The 22,483-nt window shown below is 52.3% G+C and overlaps 1 protein-coding gene across 7 annotated transcripts in view; it reads left to right on the top strand.

Annotated features, from left to right (window-relative positions):
- The first annotated feature begins 4,164 nt into the window (after positions 1-4,164).
- slc28a1 (solute carrier family 28 member 1) overlaps positions 4,165-22,483 on the top strand; it is a 74,964-nt gene continuing 56,645 nt past the window's right edge. For 2 of the 7 annotated variants that reach the window (XM_038784501.1, XM_038784502.1), the window contains exon 1: positions 4,165-4,366. The gene's annotated coding sequence lies outside the window, so the exon portion shown is untranslated. Of the gene's footprint in view, positions 4,374-11,534; positions 11,620-14,981; positions 15,101-22,483 lie in introns of those variants that run through there. The other 5 variants (XM_038784503.1, XM_038784499.1, XM_038784496.1 and 2 more) reach the window with 4 other exon arrangements.

The following is a 22,483-nucleotide window of genomic DNA, read 5'->3' as shown; positions in this document are numbered from 1 at the left end:
GCTGTACCCGCACGCTTACTTTCAGCGACTGATGCACGAGGACACCAAGGTCTCGCTGAGCATCCGCCTCTCTCAATTTACACCCATTCAAATAATAATTTGCCTCCCTTGCAGGGGAGATTCACCGGCGTGGCGCCTGGGATGGAGCACCTGAGCTTTGAAGAGAGGCTGGATGGGCTGGGGTGGTTTTCCTTAGAGCAGAGAAGGCTGAGAGCGGGCCTGACTGAGGTGTTAACGATTATGAGGGGCATGGACGGGGTGGATAGAAAGCAACTGCTCCCCTTGGTTGAAGGATCAATAACGAGGGGGCATCATTTTAAGGTGAGGGGGGTGTGGCAGTATGACTAGAGGTACTACGGTACTTGGGAGTGTGAGCTACCATTGGTGGAAAAGGCTCGCTGCTCATTGGCCCGAGTGTTTGCATTTCATTCGTCGGAATGTAAGGTAGCTCCGCCCAGTGAGGCGGGGTATAGGAACCCGTGTTTCCCAGCAGCCAGCCTCTTTCTGTACTCGAGCTGCTGGGGAAACATCTTGTTGATTAAAGCCTTCAATTCGGTCTACATCCTCGTTTCAGTGGTTATTGATTGCGCATCAGGGGGTAGGAGGTTTAGAGGGGATTTGAGGAAAAGATTTTTCACCCGTCGAGTGGCGAGAATCTGGGATGCACGGCCTGGGAAGGATGGTTGAGGCAGAAAACCTCACAATCTTTGAAAAGTACCTGGATGAGCACGTGAAACGTCAGAACATTCAAGGCTACGGGCCAAGTGGGATTAGTGTTGATTACAGTAGGTTTTTGTTGGTGCAGGTTTGATGGGCCGAAGGGCCTTTCCCACACTGTCTGATTGAAACTGTGTGATTGAGGCATTGAACCAAATCCCTGCCTGCCCTCTGAATTTGGGGGGGGGGGGGGGCGTAAAAGATCCCTCAGCACTCTTCAAAGAGGAGGTGCTGAATTTTTAAATCAACGTTTATTACGGATTAGGAATTAGGAACAGGAGGAGGGCCACTCGGCCCCTCGAGGCTGGTTGACCTGATTGTAACCCCAACCCCACCTTTCCGCCCACCCCCCAATGACCTTTGACCCTTTTGCCAATCATACTATCTAGCTCCGCCTTAAAAATATTCAAAGGCTCTGGTGGGGGGGTGGGGGGATTTTCCATCCCCACCAGAGGTGACCACCCCCCCCCCCCCCCCCCCCCCCCCATCTTCTTGCGGCAGTTTCTCCAACAGCAAAACACAGCAGACATCAATACGCCACCGGGGGGGGGGGGGGGGGGAGGGGACATTCCACCCTCTGCTTCAGCCGCTTTTTGAGGAAGCGAGTTCCAGAGACTCATGACCCTCTGAAAAAGAACATTTCACATCGGTCAGGGGCAACTTCGGGCCCGATACCTGACATGGGCAAAATGTCACCCAGATGGCACTATCAGGGTGCCCACATGACATTGAGAGTGGCAGACTACCACCCGATCGGATGCCCCGAATCCCAGGGTGGCAGTTTGATCACGCCCCCCGCCCCCCATCTGCATCTTAAATGGACGATCATTTTTAATGGCGACTCCTCGTTTTAATTCTCCATATCCGCGTCCACCTTGTCAATTGAGACCTTTGGGGTCTTAGAATCATAGAACCCCTGCAGTGCAGAAGGAGGCCATTCGGCCCATCGAGTCTCCACCGACCCTCTGGAAGATCACCCTACCTCGGTCCAATCCCACGCCCTATTCCTGTAACCCCCGCCTCACCTTTGGACGCTAAAGGGCAATTGATCACGGCCTGCCCACCTAACCTGGCACGTCTTTGGACTGTGGGAGGAAACCGGAGCACCCGGAGGAAACCCAGGCAGTCACGGGGAGAACGTGCAGACTCCGCACAGTCACCCGAGGTCGAAAGTGAACCCGGGTCGCTGGCGCTGTGAGGCAGCAGGGTAGCATGGTGGTTAGCATAAATGCTTCACAGCTCCAGGGTCCCAGGTTTGATTCCCGGCTGGGTCACTGTCTGTGTGGAGTCTGCACGTCCTCCCCCTGTGTGTGTGGGTTTCCTCCGGGTGCTCCGGTTTCCTCCCACAGTCCAAACGATGTGCGGGTTAGGTGGATTGGCCATGCTAAATTGCCCGTAGTGTCCTAATAAAAGTAAGGTTAAGGGGGGGGGTTGTTGGGTTACGGGTATAGGGTGGATACGTGGGTTGAGTAGGGTGATCATGGCTCGGCACAACATCGAGGGCCGAAGGGCCTGTTCTGTGCTGTACTGTTCTATGTTCTAACCGCCGTGCCGCCCCACCGTTACACGTTTCAATCAACATTCATCCTTCAGCCAGACTCACCAATCTGGACATTATCGCCACGCTGTTTGTGTGAGTTTACTCTGTGCTAATCGGCTGCTACAATGTTTCTCAAATTACGGCACAGTAAAAGTACACCATTGGCTATGAAGCTGTTTGGAATGTCCAAACTCCGCGAGCGGGCTCGCATGAGTGCGAACTCTTTGTGTTCTGTCAAACAGACCTCCTTCCTCAAATCGGGCTCGCACCTGGGTGACAGGTTCCCATGCAAAGCAAATCGATCATTTGCCTGTTTCATTAACAAACTTGGCAGCAGAAGCAGGGAGAGGACGGCAGCTCAGACATGCAGCGGCGAACGCGTAGTGCATGAACTCTCAGTGCTGAAGTTGAACGAGAAGGAGTGGCTGTCCGACAGAGAGTGGAACGGGTTGTTTGATCCACATCAAAACACAGCGAGCACTGTTCAGGGTTGTACGTCTGGAGCTATACAGTGGATAGTTGGAGCCGAGGTACGCTGTGAGTACCGGAGGGAAATATTCTCTCTCTTTAACTTGCTCATTTGCTCAAAAAGAGGGACAGCAAAGCCCCTGCCTGAACACTGCCCAGAGCTTCACAAAAACTTATCCTATTGTATTCCAGATCAGGCCAGTTCACAAGTTTGATACCAGAGACACTGGCAGCAAAGGATATCCAGATTGGAAAGTGCAATCGGGTAGCACGGTAGCACAGTGGTTAGCATTGTGGCTTCACAGCTCCAGGGTCCCAGGTTCGATTCCCCGCTGGGTCACTGTCTGTGCGGAATCTGCACGTTCTCCCCGTGTCTGCGTGGGTTTCCTCCGGGTGCTCCGGTTTCCTCCCACAGTCCAAAGATGTGCGGGTTAGGTGGATTGGCCATGCGAAATTGCCCGTAGTGTCCTAAAAAAGTAAGGTTGGCGGGGGGGGGTTGTTGGGTTACGGGTATAGGGTGGATACGTGGGTTTGAGTAGGGTGATCATTGCTCGGCACAACATCGAGGGCCGAAGGGCCTGTTCTGTGCTGTACTGTTCTATGTTCTATGGCACTATCAGGGTGCCCACATGACATTGAGAGTGGCAGTCTACCACCCGATCGGATGCCCCGAATCCCAGGGTGGCAGTTTGATCACGCCCCCCCCATCTCCATCTTAAATGGACGATCATTTTTAATGGCGACTCCTCGTTTTAATTCTCCATATCCGCGTCCACCTTATCAATTGAGACCTTTGGGGTCTCAGAATCATAGAACCCCTGCAGTGCAGAAGGAGGCCATTCGGCCCATCGAGTCTCCACCGACCCTCTGGAAGATCACCCTACCTCGGTCCAATCCCGCGCCCTATTCCTGCAACCCCCGCCTCACCTTTGGACGCTAAAGGGCAATTGATCACGGCCTGCCCACCTAACCTGGCACGTCTTTGGACTGTGGGAGGAAACCGGAGCACCCGGAGGAAACCCAGGCAGTCACGGGGAGAACGTGCAGACTCCGCACAGTCACCCGAGGTCGAAAGTGAACCCGGGTCGCTGGCGCTGTGAGGCAGCAGTGCTAACCGTCGTGCCGCCCCACCATTACACGTTTCAATCAACATTCATCCTTCAGCCAGACTCACCAATCTGGACATTATCGCCTCGCTGTTTGTGTGAGTTTACTCTGTGCTAATCGGCTGCTACAATGTTTCTCAAATTACGGCACAGTAAAAGTACACCATTGGCTATGAAGCTGCTTGGAATGTCCAAACTCTGCGAGCGGGCTCGCATGAGTGCGAACTCTTTGTATTCTGTCAAACAGACCTCCTTCCTCAAATCGGGCCCGCACCTGGGTGACAGGTTCCCATGCAAAGCAAATCGATCATTTGCCTGTTTCATTAACAAACTTGGCAGCAGAAGCAGGGAGAGGACGGCAGCTCAGACATGCAGCGGCGAACGCGTAGTGCATGAACTCTCAGTGCTGAAGTTGAACGAGAAGGAGTGGCTGTCCGACAGAGAGTGGAACGGGTTGTTTGATCCACATCAAAGCACAGCGAGCACTGTTCAGGGTTGTACGTCTGGAGCTGTACTGTGGATAGTTGGAGCCGAGGTACGCTGTGAGTACCGGAGGGAAATATTCTCTCTCTTTAACTTGCTCATTTGCTCAAAAAGAGGGACAGCAAAGCCCCTGCCTGAACACTGCCCAGAGCTTCACAAAAACTTATCCTATTGTATTCCAGATCAGGCCAGTTCACAAGTTTGATACCAGAGACACTGGCAGCAAAGGATATCCAGATTGGAAAGTGCAATCGGGCAGCACGGTAGCACAGTGGTTAGCATTGTGGCTTCACAGCGCCAGGTTCCCCGGTTCAATTCCCCTCTGGGTTCACTGCCTGTGCGGAATCTGCACGTGTCTGCGTGGGTTTCCTCCGGGTGCTCCGGTTTCCTCCCACAGTCCAAAGATGTGCAGGTTAGGTGGATTGGCCGTGATCAATTGCCCTTTGTGTCCAAAAAGGTTAGGAGGGGTTATTGGGTTACGGGATAGGATGGGAGCGAGGGATTAAGTGGGTCGGTGCAGACTCGATGGGCCGAATGGCCTCTTTCTGCACTGTATGTTCTATGTTCTAAGTTTGATACCAGAGACACTGGCAGCAAAGGATATCCGGATTGGAAACTGCAATCGGCCAGAGCTCCCAGCATGGTTAAAATCGGATCTTTGTTTTAAATGCTGAACATGCCCAATTACCTCACAGAACGAAGAGGGAGATAGATTATTGACCAGCACCGGGGTGAAAGGTTATCAGGGGTTGGTGAGACTCAGCAGTCAGACCAGCCATGATCTTATTGAAGGGCCGAGTGGCCGATTCTCACTCTCGATTCGTATGTTCGTATGAGTCGGGGTTTGTGAGGTTTGGGAGGGCCAGGCTGGGTCAGGCCATAAACACCCATAACTAGGCCCCAGTTACACAACCCAGCAGTACGTTCAAAGATCCTACCCCGTAGCTTCCTCAGAGTGGTAATCTCCGGAGGATTGCCCCTCTGGATAAACTTAACCTCACTATGATTCCAAAGTTCCGGGCGGAATTCAGCGGTTAAGTGCCAAAATCGGCGCCGACCCCTCACCGGGTCTGGGACCAGTGAGGGGCTAGGAGCGGCCCTGGGTGAAACCTGCAGAGGTCTTGCCGAAAATGGCCGGAGAATGGCCGGGTCCGTGGCTGCGCCCAGTGATGACCTGCTGCGGTCGTGCCGTGCAACATGTTGCCGGCCATGAGCGGACCTGACCCGTCATCTGCGACCCCACATGCCTCCCGCTGGCCACCTCCACCAGTCCTCCCAGCCCTCGGGGAAGCCCACCCCCGGTCAGCGGCATGGATCCCGGCCGCGTGTGGCAGCGCTGGACATGGAGCCCACCCCCCCCGGTCAGCGGCATGGATCCCGGCCGCATGTGGCGGCGCTGGACATGGAGCCCACCCCCCGGTCAGTGGCATGGGTCCCGGCCGCTGAGACCACACGCGTCCCGCGCGGTCGGAAACTCGGCCTATCGGGGATGGAGCAGGGCCTTCCGATGATGCGCCAACACCGTTGGAACGGCGCGCGGCACGCGATACGACGACATGATTCCAGAGGGGTCAGAGACTCGCAAACTGCCGTCAAACCGCCGCTTGGACCCGATTTGGGCGTCGGAGTGGATTCTCCACCCGACCACCGATTACGCAATGGAGAATCCTGCCCTCTGTCTCGTCCAACCTTTCTCACTCAGGATGGCTGAGTGGGGAGCAGTGAAGCACCCACCCCCCTCCTCAGCTGCATCCCCCCCTCAAGGAACAAAGGAATGATAGCTGCCACAGAGATGTGTGAAGGGACAGTCTGAAAGCAGAAGGTAAGTTTCAAATATAGTGTTCAGACAATGGGGGGAGACCAGGAGGGAGATGAAATGAAAATCGCTTATTGTCACAAGTAGGCTTCAATGAAGTTACTGTGAAAAGCCCCTAGTCGCCACATTCCGGCGCCTGTTCTAAAAAGCGCCTGCTTTAAATTGAGGGGAGATAGATATAGGGCAGATGTCAGAGGTAGGTTCTTTACTCAGAGAGTAGTAAGGGCGTGGAATGCCCTGCCTGCAACAGTAGTGGACTCGCCAACACTAAACGCATTCAAATGGTCATTGGATAGGCATATAGAACATAGAACATAGAACGATACAGCGCAGTACAGGCCCTTCGGCCCTCGATGTTGCACCGACATGGAAAAAAAAACTAAAGGCCATCTAACCTACACTATGCCCTTATCATCCATATGCTTATCCAATAAACTTTTAAATGCCCTCAATGTTGGCGAGTTCACTACTGTTGCAGGTAGGGCATTCCACGGCCTCACCACTCTTTGCGTAAAAAACCCACCTCTGACCTCTGTCCTATATCTATTACCCCTCAATTTAAGGCTATGTCCCCCTCGTGCTAGCCACCCCATCCGCGGGAGAAGGCTCTCGCTGTCCACCCTATCTAACCCTCTGATCATTTTGTATGCCTCTATTAAGTCACCTCTTAACCTTCTTCTCTCTAACGAAAACAACCTCAAGTCCATCAGCCTTTCCTCATAAGATTTTCCCTCCATACCAGGCAACATTCTGGTAAATCTCCTCTGCACCCGTTCCAAAGCTTCCACGTCCTTCCTATATGGACGATAAGGGAATAGTGTAGATGGGCTTTAGAGGGGTTTCACAGGTCGGTGCAACATCGAGGGCCGAAGGGCCTGTACTGCGCTGTAATGTTCTATGTTCTATGTTCGGGGAGGCTGGTACGGGAATCGAACCGTGCTGCTGGCCTGTTTGGTCTGCTTTAAAAGCCAGCGATTTAGCCCAGTGTGCTAAACCAGACCCTAATGGGGGATGGGGTGGAAAGGGTGAGGTCTGACTGGAGGTGAGGGGTCATGTCGGGGGTGGGGGGGCAATGTGGGGATTCCACTAGGGGGTGGGGGGGGGGGTCATGTGTGGGTGGGACGTCCCGTGCGAGGCTGGGTCTGGATGTTCAAATAGTTCCTCTGGAGTTCAAAGTGCTTTTCTCCCCCTTCCAACTCTTTCAGAGTAACTATCAGGGTAAAAGCAGCAGCACCATCCAAAATTAGCGAGTTAAATCTGTTGGATGATGCCCAGCAATTATCCAGAGGACGTTAGCACTCCTGGGCAATCGCCCCTATGTAGGAACTCCCAGGAGGGATTCCCCAACGCATCATTGGGGTATCTCCGAAATGCGAGGCGGGGGAACCAGGAAGCTGTGGGCCGATATCTCCCACAATCGAATGTTTCAGCTGGTTCTCAGACAACCCCACAGTGAGGATCCAGCGAGAGGGCAGAGAGCAGATTTGATTGGACCAGTGAAAGAAAACATTTATGCTCTATCAACGGTATTCCTGCTGTGTAAACCTGCAGAGAGTCACGTAGAACAGGGAGTGTAAGGGCTATCAGAAAACGAGGGACTGTGTCAATACAATGTTGCTGAACAAATAATGATAAGAGGAACTGTACTTCCAGTAACCACAAATCTCTCTTGTTATCATCCTAACAATTAGTGCGTCAATCTCTTCTCTAAGAAAACGTTCAGGGGCGATGTTGGTCCAAGTAAGGTTTATCTTTTGAGTGCCCAGGATTCTAGGCCATCGTTTGCAGGATGCTCTTAGAGGCCTAGTAGATGGTCCTACGTGGACCTTGCGAATGTTTGTCTGTTTCAAGTCTTGTTGAGTCCTGAGGTACTGGATATGGTTGCTGTTATATTACTCGTTGGTAATAGGTCGTTACTCTTTGCTTTCTACTTCCAGAATGGTCTGATGGTGTGACTCTAAAGAAACTGCCAATCATAGAATCATAGAATTTACAGTGCAGAAGGAGGCCATTCGGCCCATCAAGTCTGCACCGGCTTTTGGAAAGAGCACCCTACCCAAGCCCACAACTCCACCCTATCCCCACAGCCCAGTAACCCCACCCAATACTAAGGGCAATTTTGGACACTAAGGGGCAATTTATCATGGCCAGTCCACCTAACCTGCACATCTTTGGACTGAGGGAGGAAACCGGGGGCGGGATTCTCCCCTACCCGGCGTGACGGAGGGTGCCGGCGTAGGGGAGTGGCGCCAACCACTTAGGGGTCGCGCCTCCCCAAAGGTGGGGAATTCTCCCCACCTTTGGGGGCCAGCCCCGCGCCGGAGCAGTTTGCACCAGAAGACTGGCGCAAACACCCGGCGCAGTCGGAAGCGGGGCTGGCCGAAAGGCTTTCGGCGGTCGGCGCATGCGCCGGCAGTGACGTCAGCGGCAGCTGGCCGCTGACGTCACTGCCGGCGCATGCGCGATGCGGGGTTCTCCTCCGCGTCCGCCATGGCGGAGGCCGTGGCGGCGCGGAAGGAGAAAGAGTGCCCCCACGGCACTGCCCCGCGGAGTGAGCGGGGGGCCCCGATCGCGGGCCAGGCCTCCGTGGGGGCACCCCCCCGGGTCCGATCGCCCCCCGCCCCCCCAGGACCCCGGGGGCCCGCTCGCGCCGCTGAGCCCGCCGTTCCAGAGGTGGTGTAAACCTCGGCGGCGGGAGAAGGCCTCCCAGCGGCGGGACTTCGGCCCATCCGGGCCGGAGATTTGAGGTAAGTTTTTAAAAAATGAAATCCCGCCGGCGCCAGCTGTTTTCACAGGCTGCCGGCGGGATTTGCACAACGCCGGTTTATGACCGGCGGGAGAATTCAAAAACCTGCGGGAGCGGAAATAACGCCGCTTCCCGCCTATTCTCCGACCCTGCGTGGGGTCGGAGAATTTCGCCCCGGAGCACCCGGAGGAAACCCACGCACACACGGGGAGGACGTGCAGACTCCGCACAGACAGTGACCCAGCCGGGAATCGAACCTGAGACCCTGGAGCTGTGAAGCAATTGTGCTAACCACCGTGCTACCGTGCTGCCCCTCAACTTAAAGCAAAATAGGTCTAATGACTAACGAATTGATTAATGTTGAGTTTGTTCACTCTGACAGAACTATTGATAGTGATTAAGTAATTCAGAATAAAGTATTAACTATATTTAACTAAACGTGCCAACTATGCTGTTATCTATCTCTCTAACACTCTGCTATCTAGTCACTCCTGATTCGAAGAGCCCCAAGCTCCTTTGAGTTCTCATATTTGTACATGAATCTAGTGCTGCCATCTAGTGGTTGTCTTATGCCATGATGTAGTCATTAACCCTTTATATATCTTTATATATACATATCAGTACAGTTACAGCTGATATTGTCACACTCTTCCCCTATAACCCTCCTACTCTCTGGCACTAACCATCACATTAAGCCTGGTGCTAAATGATTCAGATAGATTGTACAGGGTACACTTGTATGTCCTTGATGTGCAGAAGATTAAGGGGTGATCTGTTGATGTGCTCAAGGTGACTGAAGAACTCAATGGGTTAGAGAGAGAAAATAATTCCCAGAAGCAGAGCCCAAAGCAAAAGATCCACAACCTTAAAATTAGGACAAAGTCAATCAGGGGTGGCATCAGGAAGGCCCACAGGTTAGTGAAAATCAGGAGCTTCCCCCCCCCCCCCCCCTCCCCCACCACCAATAGTGGGGGCATGGAATGCACTGCCTGTGGAAGTAGTTGAGTCGGAAACGTTAGGGACCTTCAAGCGGCTATTGGATAGGTACATGGATTACGGTAGAATAATGGAGTGTAGATAATTTCTTCTTAAGGGCAGCACGGTAGCATTGTGGATAGCAGAATTGCTTCACAGCTCCAGAGTCCCAGGTTCAATTTCGACTTGGGTCACTGTCTGTGCGGAGTCTGCACATCCTCCCCATGTCTGCGTGGGTTTCCTCCGGGTGCTCCGGTTTCCTCCCACAGTCCAAAGATGTGTGGGTTGGGTGGATTGGCCACGCTAAATTGCCCTTAGTGTCCAAAATTCTATGATTAACCTAGGACAAAAGTTCGGCACAACATCGTGGGCCGAAGGGCCTGTTCTGTGCTGTATTTCTCTATTTCTAATAAGCAGTTGAGACTGAAGATTAATTGTAAGTTACATAACTGAGACTGAGATTTGGGCTCTTCAAGGCCTGTGGAATAGGGCAGATCAGCGGACCAAAGATTCAGATCCGGGGTGATCCCATTGAGTGGGACTCGAGGGGCTGAATGGCATCCCTTTTTACGTTCCCACATTCGTGTGTTCCGAGTAAAGACTTGGGGAAGACCTATTGTTGGTTTACAGGTGCAACAGGTGATTAAGAAGGCAAATGGAATTTTGTCCTTCATTGCTAGAGGGATGGAGTTTAAGACTAGGGAGGTTATGCTGCAATTGTATAAGGTGTTAGTGAGGCCATACCTGGAGTATTGTGTTCAGTTTTGGTCTCCTTACCTGAGAAAGGACGTACTGGCGCTGGAGGGTGTGCAGATGAGATTCACTAGGTTAATCCCAGAGCTGAAGGGGTTGGGTTACGAGGGGAGGTTGGGTAGACTGGGACTGTACTCGTTGGAATTTAGAAGGATGAGGGGGGATCTTATAGAAACATTTAAAATTATGAAGGGAATAGATAGGATAGATGCGGGCAGGTTGTTTCCACTGGCGGGTGAAAGCAGAACTAGGGGACATAGCCTCAAAATAAGGGGAAGTAGATTTAGGGCTGAGTTTAGGAGCAACTTCTTCACCCAAAGGGTTGTGAATCTATGGAATTCCTTGCCCAGTGAAGCAGTAGAGGCTCCTTCATTAAATGTTTTTAAGGTAAAGATAGATAGTTTTTTGAAGAAAAAAGGGATTAAGGGTTATGGTGTTCGGGCCGGAAAGTGGAGCTGAGTCCACAAAAGATCAGCCATGATCTCATTGAATGGCGGAGCAGGCTCGAGGGGCCCGATGGCCTACTCCTGCTCCTAGTTCTTATGTTCTTATTGGAATCAGAACCACCCCGAGTGGAGGGGCGGGGTCAAAGGGTAAAGCTCTTCCTTGCGAACCGCCAATCTGAAGTTGCCTCGGCAGGTGTTCCAAAATGGCTGCTGCGCCAAGATAATCTTCAAACCGTCACGGCCTACCCTGTATTCTGGAAGAGGCACGCCCTATTTGTAGAAACTCCGCCCCATCAGACGTACTTTTCAGACTATCTGTATTGAGGGCTCTCTGCTGACGTCGGGACAGGAGATGTTTTCGCACAGATAAAGAAGCGGATCAGCGCTGGTTCCAGTCGGGCTCCAAGGTGGTTAACTAACCGTGAACCAACTGTAATTTAGTGGGATGCTTGGGCAGCTTGAACGTGCCATTTGGCTTTTTCAGCATGCCGGAGTGTTCCAGCCGAGAGGTCATAGCAGATAGGATAATCTCCCAACGACAGCAAATCTCCAACGCTTCCTTGAGCAAGGTAAGGAGAGCACCACAATCTTTTTCCCTCTGACTTCATTCGCGTTTCTGTCACTTTGCTGATCTTCGCCAGATTACGATGACCGTACGGCGTATATTTACATTCCTCTGTAGGTCACTGTCCCGACGCGGTGGAGCGGCTGGGGCGCACCCGGCAGCCCACGAGCGAGACCACCAGGAGCTCCTGGCTCCTGGTCGGGTTACCCAATGGAGACAAGGTCAGGGTAGGTGCCCGACAAAGTGCAATCGTAAAAAGCCCTCAACTACGGAACAGGTGAAGGAAGACCGTGCATCTCACCAGCTTTGAAGGCGGAAGCAGACTGCAATTGGCAAGGTAGCCCTGGTAACCATTGTCCAACGCATCACCAAAATTTGACGCCAACCCAAGAAATGTGGCCAATGACCGCTTCCCAAGATCCCCATAATCAAACAAAGCCATGCGCAGGCCTTTACACAGGGTCCATTTGCGATGGAGAATTGGGCTGTGAGGCAGGGAGTTCCTCATCAAGAATCTGCACACAGGCAACAGATACGCGGGCGTCAATGGGACACCTGTATTGGGACAAAGGTGTCGTTGGGAAGCAGCATCTGTGACTGAGCAATTCAGGAAACTCTCAGCCCACCCCAAATGGGGAGGTTGGGGTGGGGTTAGGCTCGAAAAGGTTCACTCAATACAAGCTGTCCCACTTTCTCCTGGCCGGGATTACCAACTTTTGAAGGAAGAAAACTTTCAATTTTGCAATTTGGAATCTTGGACTACTTATGGGCAATCTCCAGGCTCCTGTGGCCAGACCATCGGGTTTGAACATCGCCATCAACAGGTCTGGTGGAATGAAAACAATGCTGAAATATTTTGCCTCCCGGAACAGAAACAGCCTCCGCTGCCTGGCAGAACAAGCCACGGTGGCAAGTCAAGGAGGCAGCATTCCAACAACTCAAGGCTGTTGCCCAAAGACAAATCCTGAAGATAAAGGACACGTGATGGGAACATAAGAACATAACATAAGAACATAAGAACTAGGAGCAGGAGTAGGCCATCTGGCCCCTCGAGCCTGCTCCGCCATTCAATGAGATCATGGCTGATCTTTTGTGGACTCAGCTCCACTTTCCGGCCCGAACACCATAACCCTTAATCCCTTTATTCTTCAAAAAACTATCTATCTTTACCTTAAAAACATGTAATGAAGGAGCCTCAACTGCTTCACTGGGCAAGGAATTCCATAGATTCACAACCCTTTGGGTGAAGAAGTTCCTCCTAAACTCAGTCCTAAATCTACTTCTCCTTATTTTGAGGCTATGTCCCCTAGTTCTGCTGTCACCCGCCAGTGGAAACAACCTGCCCGCATCTATCCTATCTATTCCCTTCATAATTTTAAATGTTTCTATAAGATCCCCCCTCATCCTTCTAAATTCCAATGAGTACAGTCCCAGTCTACTCAACCTGTCCTCATAATCCAACCCCTTCAGCTCTGGGATTAACCTAGTGAATCTCCTCTGCACACCCTCCAGCGCCAGATACCCTGTGGGAAGAGAAAGTACAAATGATCCAATTGTCTGCTGACTGTTGTGTTGTGTACTCTGGGATAACACAGGCTGCAACTGAATGCAGCTTTAACCAAAAGATACTCCAGACCTTGAAGTTAATTCAATCTGATTTATTGAACCAGTAGCACAGTTAGCACAGTTCTCTATGAGTTCGACTCTCTGCTAACCTAAGTGTGGTTACTCTGTCTGACTGAATCAGACTAGCTCTTAGCCACGTGCTGGAGGTGTGATACTGTACATACACCCTGACTCACTCTGTAGATGTTCATCAGTGGAAAGAGGTGGAGTGTAAGTGCCTCGTGCCTTTTGTAGTGAAATACCACCCCTGAGTGTGCTGTCTGCTCATTGGTCATGTCCTGTTCTCTGTGTTCATTAGCTGCCTGTCTGTGCTTGTCTATATATCATTATCTGCATGTCTGCATATCATGACACATAGCAGATGGAATGTAAGCTTGTTTGAATTTACATGAAGGCGTGCAATCACTGGTTTTGTAACCACATTTCTCTGAAGATCAGCCTGTTTTTTGCAATGCCCTAACATCAAAGTAAGTTCAATGTGATTTATTGAACCATTAGCGCAGTTCTCTATGAGTTCGACTCTCCTGCTAATCTTGCGATAGTTACTCAGTCTATCTAACCAGTCTGCTCTAAGCCATGCGGTAGGTATGATGCTTCTGATCTGCCCCTGTCCCACTCTCTAAGTGTCGCCGATGGAAAGAGACAGAGCATGTGTGCCCTGTCCTTATATATGGGTTGTGTAATGACCCCTTGTGGTAGTGGCACCTCTGGGTGTCTTGACTGCCCATTGGTCGTGTCCTATTCTATGTGTTCATTAGCTGTATGTCTGCATGTCATGACGTCTCTGGTGCTGCCTCTAGTGTTTACTTAGTCGTAGTGTATTTACATTAACCCCTTGTGTATTTACACTGATGCACATCACCACACTGACCACCACAACATGAATGTTCATGGCCAGTTATAGACTGAGATCAAATGGACAAAAAGTTCCCCTTCACTCACAGAATGGGTGTTTCTCTTCTTAAGGATGACAATGCCATCCGTCAGTGCTGAGAAAATACATACTTACCGTGAATCCACAGTGGCAGCTGATACGCTCCAGGCCATTGCCCCAGGGCCCTGTGGTAGAATCCATGGGTGAACCACCATCAATGGGAGAGCAATCAAATAGATGAAAGCCTGTGGCCCAGATGCTATTCCGGCTGAGGACTTCAAAGCTGGTGAGCTTACGCTCACATCACAACACCATGCACTCCGCCATCTCCGACTTCAGGAATGCAAGACTGTTGCGTTCTTAAAGGAGGATAAATCATGTGAAAAGTATCGAGGTATTTCCCTCTTACATAGATTTACATAGAATTTACAGTGCAGAAGGAGGCCATTCAGCCCATCGAGTCTGCACCGGCTCTTGGAAAGAGCATCCTACCCAAGGTCAACACCTCCACCCTATCCCCATAACCCAGTAACCCCACCCAACACTAAGGGCAAATTTTGGACACTAAGGGCAATTTATCACGGCCAATCCACCCTAACCTGCACATCTTTGGACTGTGGGTGGAAACCGGAGCACCCGGAGGAAACCCACGCACACACGGGGGAGGACGTGCAGACTCCGCGCAGGCAGTGACCCAAGCCGGGAATCGAACCTGGGACCCTGGAGCTGTGAAGCGATTGTGCTACCCACAATGCTACCGTGCTGCCCTCTTGTCCATAGCTGGGAAAAATCCTGACATGTATTCCCCTGAATCGTTTACTCCCTGTGGCTGAGCAGATTCTTCCAGAGACGCAGTGTGGTTCTACACCTTCCAGAGGAGGGTTCTGTTACCGGACCAATCCAACAAAAATGTCGAGAACAGCACCAGGAACTCTTCATTGCGTTCATCGACCTGGCCAGGATATTTGACTCAGAAGATCGCCAGGTGGGTTGTGTTCCAAAGATTTGAATGCTCAAAAGACTTCCACCACAATTCTGCAAATGTGTCACAGTGCTATGATTGTGTCGGAGCTGTCACCGTGGGCCTTCAAAATATGGACCGAGGCCCAACAGGGCCGTGTGTCAGCCCCCAGACTATTTACAATCTACCTGACTGGTCATTCGCCTCATGATAGAGCAACTGCCCACTAGAGTCAATATTAAAATGTCAGCCAGGGGCAGCATGTGGCGCAATGGTTAGCACTGGGACTGCAGCGGCTGAGGACCCCGGGTTCGAAAATGGGCCCTGGGTCACTGCCCGTGTGGAGTTTGCACATTCCCCCCCCCCCCATGTCTGCATGTCTCTCACCCCCACGACCCAAAGATGTGCAGGTTAGGCGGATTGGCCACGCTAAATTGCCCCTTAATTGGAAAAAAATAAATAATTGGGAACTCTAAATTTTAAAAACACATCATCCAGACGGAAAACCCTCTAGCCTCAGTTGCCTCCATGCCAAAATTAAACTGACCATCGTAGAACCCTCGTTCCCCATGGAACCAGGTCCCGCCGGTAAGGACCTGCTGGAGCCCAAGATGAGCTCGCGACCTGATATTCACGCTCATTTCACCTCCGCACTATCGGCCGACTTTGCCCCTCTTACCGCACAGCCGCTGCCTAAACATTAGTTCCCGGCTTTGTTGCCTTTTTGGCCAATCGACCAACCAAACAGACTCCTGGCTACATTCAGCAACCTCACAACATTGAGGTCATCTAAAACTCCGCAGTCCATGTTTCAACTTGCAGAAAGCCCCTCTCCCCTATAACCCCCTGTGCTCGCTGACCTACAATGGGGTCCACTAAAGCAACATCTGGATTTCAAAATTCTCATCCTTGTTTTCAAATCGCTCCTCCTCCTTGCCCCCCCCCCCCCCCCCCCTCCCAGGTCCCTGGAATCTCCTCCCGCCCCACAACCCTCTGAGATATCCGACACGATGGGCCGAAAGGCCTCCTTCTGCCCCGAACACTTCTGTGATTCTGGGAAGGTGCTCCTTAAAATCTCTTTGGCCAAAACCTTTGGTCACCTGACCTAATGGCCAGAATTCTTCGTCCGTTTGCTGGCGGGGGGGTTCTCGGATACCGCCGGCAGTGCCCCCAACCCCCTCACCCCGGGCTTTCCCGGCGGCGGAGGGGGTGGCTTCAATGGGAACTCCCACTGACAACAGGAGGAGCAAAGAATCCTGTCGCCAACGAATGCAGCACCGCCTCGCGCTGTCGAGAAACACACGCTGGGAGGCCGGGGAATCGAGCCCAGTCCCTGCATTTGTGACTCATTGTCATACTTGGTTTTACGATGATCCTGGGAAACACCTTGGGCTGTTTCATTACATTGAAGGTGCAATATAAATATTTGCTGTCGTTCAAACGATAAGAGTCGCTGATAAGTGTGCTTTCGTCACTATATAGCACTATATAGCTTGTGAATAAATCAGGAAGAATGTTGTGTCTTGATAACTTAGAGAAGGGCTTGCACCTTCTGCCCATGTCTGCGTGGGTTTCCTCCGGGTGCTCTGGTTTCCTCCCACAGTCCAAAGACGTGCAGGTTAGGTGGATTGGCCGCGCTAATCTGCCCCTTAGTGTGAAACGATGTGCAAGTTAGCTCAGGTTACAGGGATGCGGGTCGGGGGGGGGGGGGGGTGCTCTTTCTGAGGGTCAGCGCAGACTCGATGGGCCGAATGGCCTCCTTCGGCACTGGAGGGATTCTACGGTTCTAAGGTTCTCGCCTTAAAGGTTGGTGCAAGAAATGAGCACTGTGTTGAATCGCCTGCAAAATCAAGTTTTAAGGATCCATGATTAAACCTGCGCTCATTCGAGCAAATGCAGCCAGCCTGGAAATGCTGCGTTAAACCAGCGCTAACCCATAATATTCAGCTGCACACTTCAGCATGATGCCAAACCACTGGCGGCACTGAAAGCCAACCTGCACCTTTTGCCACGAGTCGTCACCCCTTAAAGGGGCCATGGATTATGGTGAGAGAAGGTGCAGAGGAGCGAATCTGGGGAAGAATTAAATGAAAATGAAATGAAAATCGCTTATTGTCACGAGTAGGCTTCAATGAAGTTACTGTGAAAAGCCCCTAGTCGCCACATTCCGGCGCCTGTCCGGGGAGGCCGGTACGGGAAGTGAAGAGTGAAGAGCAATAATAATAATAAGCTTTATTGTCACAAGTAGGCTTACATTAACGCTGCAATGGAGTGACTGTGAAAAGCCCTGAGTCGCCACATTCCCGTTCGGATACACAAATAGAGGCACCGGAATGTAAGCCTACTCGTGACAATAAGCGATTTTCATTTCATTTTCATTTCAGAATGTCCAAATTACCTAACAAGCACGTCTTTCGGGGCTTGTGGGAGGAAACCGGAGCACCCGGAGGAAACCCACGCACACACGGGGAGAACGTGCAGACTCCGCACAGACAGTGACCCAAGCCGGGAATCGAACCCGGAATCGATGGAACCGTAAATGGAATCAAAATCCACGGGGGATATCCACTATGTTAGAAGAATGTGGGCCGGTACTGGGCCAAGTGAATAAAGAAATGAACTGAGCTGGATCTTTGCCTCCTTCTCACCATGACCTGACACCGCCTGGTCCTGGAGCGATTGGTGTTTCCATAACTCCCACTGCCGCCCCACCGGACCCTCGAGGCAGTCCAACAGGAGGGGTGGGCAGGTACTGCCTACCAGGTCCGGGCACCGTCACTCTGCTCCGACCTACCTCGATCTTCCGTTAACATTTCTCCAGCTGCGTTCAAAGATTTCTTCACTCTGTGCTCCCCCTTCGCTAGCATCAATGTGTGTTTAACATCATTGTCTCCACGGCTGACTCCATGTTCTCAGAGTGGGCCCTTCACCCTCGAACTCTCGGCGTGGGACTTGGTTCGTAGACAGACTGTAGATAGACTCTGGTATCTGCTTGCTGCTTGTTTGTTTGTACTACATCAAAATAAGTCACACAGTAGACAAGTAGATACCGGCATAGCCACCTATCCCATCTGTTAACACTTTGTACGACGCTAATGACCACACCAATACGTCATCCAGTTGGATTAGGCTCCCAGAATGCTGCAGACGCCATTTTGGAAGTACTGTCAAGGCACTCGTGCACCCCATTAAACCCCCAAAGAACCAAATATCTCACCCGTGGACCCCTGAAGGCTCCTCCCCATAGATTTGGGGAATGGCCAGTTGTGTGTGTCTGACGGTCAGGAAAGGGAGCAGAACGGGGTCTCCGCTAACTTACACATTGCAGGGTGATTTCCGGGGGGGGGGGCATTTCTCATGTGACCCCATCTTGCCGAGACTGCCCCAATGGAACCATTCAAATGGGAAGAGACGGAAAGAAAGTCTTGCATTAATATAGCACCTTTCCTGACCTTAGGATATCCCAAAGCGCTTTGCAGGCAGTGTTTGGAACGCCGTCACTGTTGGCAGCCAAAATCGCACACAGCAAACCCCGTAAACAATCCTGAACAAATCCCCAGAAACCCCATTTTGAAAGGCTTTGGTTTGAGGGACAAATATTGGCTGGAACATCGGAGAGAACTCCCCAGCTCTTAGAACAGAATAGAACCATGCAGCTCAGAAGGAGGCCATTCGGCCCATCTTGAACGTGCCAGCCTAAGGACACCCAGGTGCTCTTTCTAATCCTACCTTCCTGCACCCGGTCCATAGCCGTACCAGCCTCCCCGAACAGGCGCCGGAATCATAGAATCATAGAATTTACAGTGCAGAAGGAGGCCATTCGGCCCATCGAGTCTGCACCGGCTCCTGGAAAGAGCACCCTACCCAACCTCAACACCTCCACCCTATCCCCATAACCCAGTAACCCCACCCAATACTAAGGGCAATTTTGGACACTAAGGGCAATTTATCATGGCCAATCCACCTAACCTGCACATCTTTGGACTGTGAGAGGAAACCGGAGCACCCGGAGGAAACCCACGCACACACGGGGAGGACGTGCAGACTCCGCACAGACAGTGACCCAAGCCGGAATCGAACCTGGGACCCTGGAGCTGTGAAGCATTTGTGCTATCCACTGTGCTACCGTGCTGCCCCAAATGTGGCGACTAGGGGCTTTTCACAGTACCTTCATTGAAGCCTACTCGTGACAATAAGCGATTTTCATTTCATTTCATTTCATTTTCATAGCCCTTTAGCTTACAGCACTTGAGGTGCAGATCCAGGTACTTTCTAAAAGAGTTTAGGGTCTCTGTCTCCACCACCAACTCGGGCAGCGAATTCCAGACTCCCAATACCCTCTGCGTATAAATGTCCCCTCGACACCTTCTGCCATTTATCTTGAATCCAGGGACTGAATTCTCTGTCATTGGAAATCTGGTGGGGCGGGACGGAGAAACCCACCCTATGGCCCTATGTCCCCGGTTCTCGAATTCTCCAGCAAGGTAAACAATTTTATCCTGTCCATTCTATCTCTTCCCCTCATACTTTTCTACACCTCAATTACACCCCAGCCTCTCCAATCTCTCCACGTAGCTACACTATTCCAGCCCTGGCAATATTCTTGTAAACCTCCTCTGCCCTCTCTCCAGAGCAATAACCTCCTTCCTGTAATGTGGTGACCAGAACTGCACACAGTATTTATTGTCACAAGTAGGCTTACATTAACACTGCAATGAAGTTACCGTGAAAATCCCCTAGTTGCCACAATCTGGCGCCTGTTCGGGTACACAGAGGGAGAATTCAGAATGTCCAAATTACACGGTAGCACAGTGGTTAGCACAAATGCTTCACAGCTCCAGGGCCCCAGGTTCATATCCCGGCTTGGTTCACTGTCTGTGCGGAGTCTGCACGTTCTACCCGTGTGTGCGTTGGTTTCCTCCGGGTGCTCCGGTTTCCTCCCACAGTCCAAAGATGTGCGGGTTAGGTGGATTGGCCATGATAAATTGCCCTTAGGGTCCAAATTGCCCTCAGTGTTAGGTGGGGTTACTGGGTTATGGGGATAGGGTGGAGGTATGGGCTTAGGTAGGGTGCTCTTTCCAAGAGCCGGTGCAGACTCGATGGGCTGAATGGCCTCCTTCTGCAGATGAGATAAATTCTACCTATCTATTAACAGCACGTCTTTCAGGACTTGTGGGAGGAAACCTGTGCTAAAAAAGAGGAACGAGCTACCCACCCACCCTGCCACGTTCGAAAACTTAACAATGCCGCTCTTTGTTCTTTCTCGAGTAGAAGTTTCCGGAAGGTAGGAGATCAGACAGGAGCACAGTCATGTTCAGTTGAAGCTGGACGAATGCAGACTCTAGGGGCAGGGCAATCTGACGCAGGTCATCTGTCGGCCAATCAACAGGGTTAGCCAACTGGAAAATTCCAGTCTCCCACTGGCTAGATTTATCTGGGCAAGTTCTGTTGTAGTAACTTGGAGCTTAACTGCATGGCTTTGTCAGACAATTGGCACAAACAAAACACAATGTTACCTGAGCGATTGATGGACTATTTCAGTGACATTCCTTTGCGGTTTCTATTTGTTTTGCGATGTGTGGCAATTTGGCCGACTTTGTAAAAAGGGCGTGGAGTCTGCTTTGATATTTCAGTGGGCCTGGATGCCAGCAGGCTGCCAGAGATGATCCCTTTCCTGGGCTGGCCAATTGCATTTCCCAGCGTCGGGTGAGCCGCCGAAAGAACGAAGTGAGTTGGCTCGTCCAGACTTGAGAGATGAACAGACACTTCCAACACTGATGAAGGTTCAACTCAATTTTATTAACTATTTCTAACTAATTAACACACGACGATTGTGGGTCTAAATGATGCTAACTTAAACCAGTTTATTCTCTCAGCACGTGGTGTGAGTCCGTGCTGGGCTGGATGAGTTCTTGTTACACTCAGAGGCAGCACCCAGAATGAGCGGGAACCGTGGTGCCCTCTGCCTTTATAGTGTGTGTATTCTAACTGGTGATTGGCTGCGGTGTTTGTACATGTTGATTGGTCCCTGTGTGTGTCCATCAGTGTGTGTCTGCACCATGATACACTGGTGTATATTATGACATGAAGAATCCCGCCGGTGGAGAATTCACCTCATGAGATCAATAATCCAACCGTGGCAGCTGAGTGTGAAGAATGTAGGCATTGTTATATATTGGGCGGGATTCACCGCTGGCTGACGCCAAAATCGCGAAACCCGATTGGGCGGAGAATAGGTCCCAACGCTAAAATCACACCGGGTGCCAATTTTCTGCCAAATCGCAATTCTCCGTCACCTCGACAGTGGCGTGAATGCGGCCCAGGACGCAGGTACGGTAAACACCGTTTGCTCTTCATTAGCAGGCCCGAGCCGGTATTCTGCGCTGCCTCTTTGATTCCCCGCCTGCGATGGGCCGAGTTGCCGATGACGCTTGTGCTTTTAAAAATCGTGAAATCGGTGTCATGGGCCGGGATTCTCCCCTACCCGGTGGGGCGGGGGGTCCCGGCGTGACAGAGTGGCGTGAACCGCTCCGGCGTCGGGCCGCACCTTTAGGGGCCAAGCCCTGAGGGGCTAGGCCCGCGCCGGAGTGGTTGGCGCTCCGCCGGCTGGCGTGGACGGCCTTTGGCGCCATGCCAGCCGGGGCCGAAGGGACTTCGCCGGCCGGCGGAAGTCCGCGCATACGTCGGAGCGTCAGTGGCTGCTGACGTCATCCCGGCGCATGCGCAGGGGAAGGGGGACACTTCCGTCTCCGCCATGGTGAAGACCATGGCGAAGGTGGAAGGAAAAGAGTGCCCCCACGGCACAGGCCCGCCCGCCGATCGGTGCGGCCCGATCGCGGACCAGGCCACCGTGGGGGCACCCCCCTCAGGGCCAGACCGCCCCACGACCCCCCCCCCCCCCCCCCCAGGAACCCGGAGCCCGCCCGCGCCGCCAGTCCCGCCGGTCAGGTAGGTGTTGTGATTCCAGCCGGCGGGAGAGGCTTGACAGCGGCAGGACTTCGGCCCATCGCGGGCCGGAGAATCGCCGGGGGGGGGGGCCGCCGACCGGCGCGGCGCGATCCCCATCCCCGCCGAATCTCTGGTGGCGGAGAATTCGGGACACGGCGGGGGCGGGATTGACGCCGGCCCCGGGCGATTCTCCGACCCGGATTGGGGGGGGGGGGTCGGAGAATCCCGCCCCTGGACGCTGAGGGAGAGAGAGGGGGTACGGAAGATGTCCAACATCGCTATAATTTGCTGACAGTTGTGCCGCTGGCTGGGGGGGGGGAGCTTCTGCCAGGGCCGGGTAGCGGGGGGGGGTGGCACGAGGTGGGCTGTGGGGTTGGGGTGGACGGGCACCATTGTCGCGGCCAACAAGACAGCCATGCAGCTGTGCACACCGCTAACAGCTCACTGTGAACTTAGGGT

Source organism: Scyliorhinus canicula, chromosome 24, assembly GCF_902713615.1.
Source record: "Scyliorhinus canicula chromosome 24, sScyCan1.1, whole genome shotgun sequence".
NCBI lineage: Eukaryota > Metazoa > Chordata > Chondrichthyes > Carcharhiniformes > Scyliorhinidae > Scyliorhinus > Scyliorhinus canicula.
Note: the sequence above shows the minus strand (reverse complement) of the source record. Positions and strands in the feature narration are given on the sequence as shown.